Raw genomic sequence first — 7,956 nt, 5'->3', positions numbered from 1 at the left:
TTTCCATGCTCAGCAGCTCACAGTGTCAGGCCCAGCTCAGAGACTCTCAGCCTGGGGAACAGTCTCCCACAAGGGAAGGGCTGGGAGCCCCATTGCTGGGACCTTTCCAAACACACTGGAGATGGCTCTGGAGAATTCCCTCCCTGGTCTGAGAGCCAGGGGCTCCTGGGGGCTGTTTGCAAATCCAATCTCCTTTGGGAGAGATTCTCTCCCCCTCTTTCTGCCTCTCCCCAGACAGACAGGAAACGCCACAGAGGAACCCTAATGCCACTCACTTGCTCTGGTGATGGAGCGATGGATGGAGGATGTTCAGTGTCGTCCCTCACCCATCTCCTCACTCTCCAAGCCCGAGGCAGGCTGGAGAGGGTGGTGGTGACCTGAGGAGTTACCCCGCCCAGCCAGCAGGCAGGGTGATGACACTGGGCGATCAACTGGCTGTGAAAACAAGAGTCTGTCTTATTGCCAAGGGACAGAGAAACTCGGCCTGCAGCAGGGGTGCAGTACACCGCGCTAGTGTGGAGGTGACAGAGCCTCCAGGATCCTGACATCCCAGCACTTTACACACCTTCCTGGAGCCTCCCAGCCCCCCTGGGCTGTAGGGACTGCGACCCCAACCCGACTGATGAGAAACAGGCCTGGGGAGGGGAAGCTATTGGCTCAGGGTCACACCAAGTGTCAGAGCCTGGAATGGGACCCAGCAGTCCTTATTTCCAGGCCCCTTCACTAACCACTGCTGCACACTCCCTCCCACAGCTGGCAATTACAACCAGGCCCTCGTGTCCGCTCCCCCGCCTTTGAGAGGGAGTGTGCTCTGCTGGAGTGACTGGACCAGGGATTGGGAGCCAGGACTCCTGAGTTCCATTGCTGGGTTCCCTATTGGTTCCGTTGCTGGTTGTTTTCCTTTTCCTGTGGGACTTTGGGCAAGTTGCTCCCCCTCTATGGCTCTGTCCCCAGCAGTCAAATGGGGATTGAATACTTTCCACGATTGGACAGTGCTGGGAGAATCTCCCAGCAAAAGCTGCTCTGACAGTGCCAAGCAGCATCTGCCCATTAAAGGTCGGAGCGCACGGCCCGGGAGGAGGAGTGTTCGGCTCTGGGGTTTCACTTCAGCCCAGTCTATAGAGAGGGGCTCAGTCATGGAAGTAGTATAAGGGCCCTACCATCAATCAAACTCTGACCCCGCCCCTTGACCCCTTAGCCCCGCCCCTTGACCCCACAGCCCCGCCCCTTGACCTCTTAGCCCCCCCACCCACCGGAAGTCCCACCCCATGGGTTATTACTTCCGGGGTCAAGGCTGCCACATGACCGGAAGCAAGGTGTGTCATGTGACACCCACCCCCACCCCTTGACCCCTTTAACCCCACCCCTTGACCTCTACCGCCCCCCCCCCCCACCGGAAGTCCTGCCCCATGGGGTATTACTTCCAGGGTCAAGGCTGCCACGTGACCGGAAGCAAGGTATGTCATGTGAACCCTCTAACAACTCCTCCCACTGCCCTCTACCAATCAGGATGGGTTTCGCCCCGTAGGACTTCCCCCCCAAGAGGAGCTTTGACCAATCAGGGCGAGTTCCGGAGCGGGGTGTCCTCTCCGGAAGTGGGTCTTGTGACCCCTCTAACAACTCCTCCCCCCCCCCACCCTCTACCAATCAGGATGGGTTTTGCCCCGTAGGACCTCCCAGAGAGGAGCTTTGACCAATCAGGGCGAGTTCCGGGGTGGGGGTGTCCTCTCTGGAAGTGGGTCTTGTGACCCCTCTAACAACTCCTCCCCCCACCCCGCTACCAATCTGGAGGGGTTTTGTTCCGATAGGACCAAGAGGAGATTTGACCAATTAGGATGAGTTCCGGGGGCGGGGTGACCCGTCTGGAAATGATTCGTGTGACCCCTCTAACAACTCCTCCCACCAACCTCTACCAATCAGGCCGGCCCGAGAGCAGATTTGACCAAAATAGGGCAGGTTCTGGGATGGGGTGAACCACCCAGAAGAGGGGCGTATGACCCCTCTGCCAATCAGAGCGCAGCACCATCACCCCATAAGGCCCAGCGTCGGGCAGAAGAGGCTGTCTTTTACCAAGAGCGCGTGTTTTAGAAATCGTGGAAACATGGACTCCTTCACCACCCCCGTGAGAACTTCGGACTTTGTTTTAGCCCCGAAGGCCTTTGGACTTGTATGGAGAAAGCGCTACATCAGCGAGAGTTCTGAGGAGGACCCTTTGGCCCAGCCGTTGATGGACACACCGGAAACCGACCCCGAAACCCGGCTGCTTGTGAGGCCCCACGATGAGCGTGATGGCCTCTTGTTGTCCACCCCCCGAGAGGTGGAAGGTGATCACGGCTTGGGGGAGTTACGGGCGGACAAGGTGAATGAAAAAGACGTGGCTCAGGTAAATGAATGTTTAAGAAGTGACGGTCGGGGTGGGGGTGTGTAATGGGGGTGGGGGGGGGAGGGCTAGGAACCAGGGATTGTGTAAATCAAAAACCAAGCAGTGGTGTGCTTACGCTGTTTCTTTTTTGAAATAAAAAATCTCTCAACAGCTCGATGATGCCTTTCTGGAGGCCTTTGAGAACTTACACATCGGTAGCCCTGTGGGAGTAAATGTATCATGCGTCAGCTGTTTTTGCTCATGTCTGAGACACAGATCTCAAGAGGAAAAGGACAAAACGGAAGAATGAACCAGCACAGACACCCTCATGTTAGGAGTCATGGCGTCCATTTTTACAGGCGGTTGTAAAAGGTTGTGTTAAACCAGGCGATTAATAAAACTTATTTAAACGTGTTAATATGAATGTTGTCCCCCACCCACACTTGTGTTAGTAAAAGATGGTACCAGTAACAGTCATGTCTCCACAGGCGGCTCTTTTAAAGAAAATATATTACACCCCCGGGGAAGTTGGGAGCTTTGGCGGGGTGAACCCTCTTTTTCAAGTGGCCAAAAAGCATAGTAAACTTTAAATAGAAGACAAGTAACAGCTTGGCTTTCAGACCAGGATGCTTATACTTTACACAAACCGGCTCGAATACGTTTTAAAAGAAACAAGACCGTTGTTTCAGATGTGGATGCGCAATGGCAGGCAGATTTGGTGGATATGCACCAGTTCTCCAAACAGAACAGCAATTTTAAGTACATCTTAACAGTGGTAGACATTCTATCCAAATATGCCTGGGCCTTAGGCCTAAGGGACAAGACGAGTGGTGAGGTATGCAAGGCCTTTAAAGCTATTTTTAGCGAAGGGCGTGTGCCTCAAAAATTACAAGCCGATCGGGGGAAAGAATTTTTAAACAAACCCTTAAGCAGATTGTTAAAACGGCATGGCATTCACCATTTTGTTACTAATAATGAAGTCAAAGCAGGGGTTGTGGAGCGGTTTAACAGAACTTTAAAAACTAGGATGTGGAGATATTTTACAGCCCATAACACCTTTCGCTACATCGATGTGTTACCTGACTTTATAAAGAGTTACAACCAGAGCTTTCACAGAACTATACATACCAGACCCGCTGATGTTAACCCTTCAAATTCTCTGAAGGTATGGAAAATGGTTTATGGAGATGATTTTAAAATAAAACCGGTTGTTGCCCCTTTTCGAAAAGGCGACCACGTGAGACTATCTAAAACCAAAGGAGCTTTTGAAAAAGGTTATGAACAGACATTTACCGATGAGATATTCATAGTGGATGAAGCCTTAACCAGGGGTCAGAGACCTGTATACCGATTAAAAGACTACGAGGGTGAGACAGTTACTGGATCTTTTTACCCTGAAGAATTACAAAAAGTAAACCCCAAACAAGACAGGATTTACAGGGTTGAAAAAGTTCTAGCGGAGAAAGGAAAAGGGAGAAAAAAGCAACTACTGGTAAAATGGTTGGGGTGGCCTGATAAGTTTAACAGCTGGGTGAAAGCTTCTCAACTCTGTGACATTTAGACGCAAACAACAAACAAACAAAAGTTATTCCTCCCCGCAAAGTCAGAGAAGATGAGCGACGGCGGGTTTTACATTACTTTGCCCAGCAACGCCAGCGCTGCAGTTTTTCCCCAAAACACCAGCTCGAACTTTACAATACGGCTAATTAAGCCCTTGGATCTCCGGGGTGCCTGGGAGGTGGGGTTAGTGGAAATACAATACCCGCACAGCTGGAACACTATCAATGAAGACACCCCTTTTGAAGTCACCTTTGGAGATATGGCATGGAGTTTCATCCTACGACGAGGTTATTACGCGTCCATACCCGAATTACTGGATCATATGAACAGTATCATAGCTCGTCACCCCGGACCGCCTGAGATGGTCATGAACTATGACCCTGTGGGTAGAAAAATTAGACTTAAATCCGCCGCTTTTACTTATATGTTTTCTACCAGTGGGGAGCTAGCTAACATTCTGGGCTTGGGCCCCAAACACAGCGTCCAAAAATTCCCTTTCTCGGCAGACATTACAGGCGGTTTTAATTCCTTGTATCTGTACACGGATATCGTAGAACATCAGTTTGTGGGGGATTTTTCTGTTCCCCTGTTACGTTGTGTCCCCGTCCAAGGAAGGAACAACGAGTTTGTCACCATCACCTACGATAAACCTCATTACGTCCCTATCAGTAAACACCACATCGACACAATTACCATTGAAATAAAGACAGATCAGAACAAAAGCGTCTCATTTCGCTTTGGCAAGGTGATCATCAAGCTACACCTGCGCCCCCGGAGAGAGCGAGTTTTCTAAAAAAGCAAAACAGTATTATGGCGATCCTAAAAAATTACGGCGACCCCAACGTCTACAGAAACTATTACAAAGCCCAGGCGGGATACGCCCTTCCCGGATATCATGGGGCCCCCGTGATGTATGGGGCAGGCGTGGGTGGAATATTCCGTAGCCTCTTTCGAAAAGCCGTACCGCTTTTGAGGAGGGGGCTAGAGATTATTAAACCCCACGTAAAAACCGCCGCTCAAAACATAGCTAAAGACGTGGTAGGTCACGTCTCCCGCGCTGTTCTGGAGAAGGTGGGGAACACAGCTTCACAGGAAGGATCGGGGCTGATGTACATTAAAAGGAGGAAGAAGAGAAAGAGAAATGCGTCATACCCGCGACGCGCAGGTCCCCCGAAACCCTTTAAAAGAAGGGCTTTGACCTGCAGGGTCGGCCATAAGCGAAAGTCCAAGAGGAAGCCTGGGCGAAAGAGGAAACACTCGCCGGCTGATACGAGAGATATATTTTAATCAACATGGCTTTCGTTCACTGCGGGTCTGAAGAATGCACCAAATCCGAACTAGACTTGTTCCAAATAGCCCCTACGCAGACCAGCATTGAGAAAAGCATCTACATCGAGGTGCCACCTCTGTCGGCCGTTACGGAGTCTGCCCCCATTGACTTCTTTATAGCAGGGAATGGCGTAGATTATATGGATTTAAACAACACACTGCTGTACCTGTGTTGCAAGATTGTAAAAGGAGACGGAACTGAACTCAACGCGGGTGCCGAGGTGGGCCTGGTGAATTACCCAGTGGCCTCTATTTTTAGTCAGCTGGATGTCACGCTCGGAGACCGTCTTGTAAGCCAAAGCAACAACTGTTACCCTTACAGGGCCTTTATAGAATCGGTGCTCAATTACAGCAACGACACCCTCGCCACGCAATTTTCCGCTGGCCTCTTTTACAAAGACACTGCCGGACAACAGGAAGACACAGACTTGGATGGCGAGAATCTAGGGTTTGTGAGGCGTGCAAAGCTGACCGCTCAAAGCAGAACAGTAGAGCTTCTGGGTCATCTACACAGCGACCTGTTTTTTCAAGAAAAACTATTGTTGAACGGAGTGGATGTGAAAATTAAACTGACGCGCAGTAAAGATCCTTTCTGTTTAATGGGCAGCGGAACCGAAGGCTTTAAACTGCGCATTCTATCAGCATCCCTTTTTGTGAAGAAAGTACGTGTGGCCCCGAGTGTTCGTCTGGGGCATGCCGAGGCCCTGCTTACCGCTAATGCCAAATACCCCGTGGACCGTGTGGGAATGAAAGTGTTTAGCATCCCTGCGGGCAGCAGGGTCAGTAACCAGGAGAACCTGTTCTTGGGACAGTTGCCCAAAATGCTTGTCCTGGGGTTCGTGGATAACGATGCCTTTAGCGGAAGTTACGCTAAAAATCCCTTTCATTTTAAGCATTACGATATTAATTTTGTGGCCTTGTATGTGGATGGTGAGCAGATACCGACCAAGCCTCTGCAACCAGACTTCGAGGCAGGATGCTGCGTGAGAGAATACATGAATCTGGTACAGACGGCCGGTAAACACATGAAAGATCGTTCTCTGTTAATCGACCGTGAGGAGTTTGCACAGGGTTACACCATGTTTGCCTTTGACCTGTCCCCCGACCAGGAATGCGCCGATCACTATTCCCTGATTAAAACCGGGAACCTGAGAGCAGAAATTCGTTTTGGGAAGGCTTTAACCATTACCGTCAATATGATCGTGTATGGGGTTTTTGACAACGTCATAGAGATAAATCAGAGGAGAAATGTTCTGTTTGACTACATGTGAACATGGACACCGTGCAGCTCTCACGTGTCTTATCAACAGACCCTTACACGAAAAAGAATTTCTTAGACGTGTTTCCCTGCGATTGGCTCCCTGGCGGCAAGCTGTCTCAGAGACCCCTAGGTTTGGTGGTCAACACACATCCACACAGCCGACCGGGTGAACACTGGCTTGCCGTGTATCTGGTGGAGCGTAACCTTGGAGAGTTTTTTGACTCATACGGGCATCCCCCGAACAGTGTGTTCTTTCCTAAAAGCATTATGAAATTTTTAAACAAAAATGCCACAGACATTGTGTTTCACAACAGACAATTACAAGACCCCAGCTCCGTTGCCTGCGGCTATCACTGCGTGTTTTTCTTACACCATCGTAGCAAGGGTTTATCTTTTGACCGGATTTTAAAATTGTATTCTAATGACTTAGTGCAAAACGACCGGATGGTGATGAATTTTGTAAAAAATAAATTTAAATACTTGGCCATGCCTAGCCTTGCTCAAAGCATGTTTCAACAAGCCCAGACATGCGTATCTTGCAACGATTTTCATAGTCATGTTACCCAATAAAGCACCCCAGGTGGGGAGTTTAAAGACAATCGATGTTTGGCGTGGTTTTTTAAAAAACAAAACAAAACACAATGACCCAATTCAGAAATGTTTTATTTAAAGCAAAACATTACCAGTTTTAAAAAAAAAAATAGAACGTGAAAAAGATCACAAACTGAGCCATTCGGCTCTTTTAGCCAATTTTCGTTTTTTAGATGGCAAAAAAGGGGTCACTGTTTCTTGGTCCACACCGGTGTCGGCGATTGAGGCCTTGAGGCGTTCCAAAAGATCTCTGTTGGTCGCGTTGCCCATGATGGAAGATGGCATGTTCAGTTCCGCCATGGCATTCATAAACACATCCCATCCTTTAGGTACATGTCTGCTAGGAACAGAGCGCGTCTGGGTGACGGCCCTGACTAAGTCGAGCATGTTAGAACCATTAACCACAGAGCCTTTGTACACAAAAGACCCTTTATCGGTCCATGAAGAAATGTTTTTATCTTGGCCCAGCTTATTTAGCAATACTGATGCATTTTTCTTATAACGCTTATTCACGTTATCCAACACCTCCTGAGCAACAGAGTCTGAGGTCTTTGGTGTTTCGGAGGGTTTGGCAGTCACACTCTGTTCCTGTTCTGGTAGAAACAGACTTAGTTTTCCTTTGTCCACTTCGCTCTGCTTCACGTACGTTAGGTACCTTTGAAGCACGGTGCTGTAAAGTTTAGCCTTTTCATATTCACCTAAGTCAGTTCTTTGAAGAACAGATTTCATTTCAGCATCCAGTAAGCGAGTTGCAGTCGTTCTGATATTTTCCTCTGCCGGAGGGGGAGCACTTAATTGCTCCAACTGCCGGCTGGGCACCAGGTACATTTTTTCTGCATACTCCATTATCGAT

Source organism: Natator depressus, chromosome 26, assembly GCF_965152275.1.
Source record: "Natator depressus isolate rNatDep1 chromosome 26, rNatDep2.hap1, whole genome shotgun sequence".
In the NCBI taxonomy this organism is placed as follows: domain Eukaryota; kingdom Metazoa; phylum Chordata; order Testudines; family Cheloniidae; genus Natator; species Natator depressus.
The sequence above is the reverse complement of the archived record's forward strand: the minus strand, read 5'-3'. Positions refer to the sequence as shown.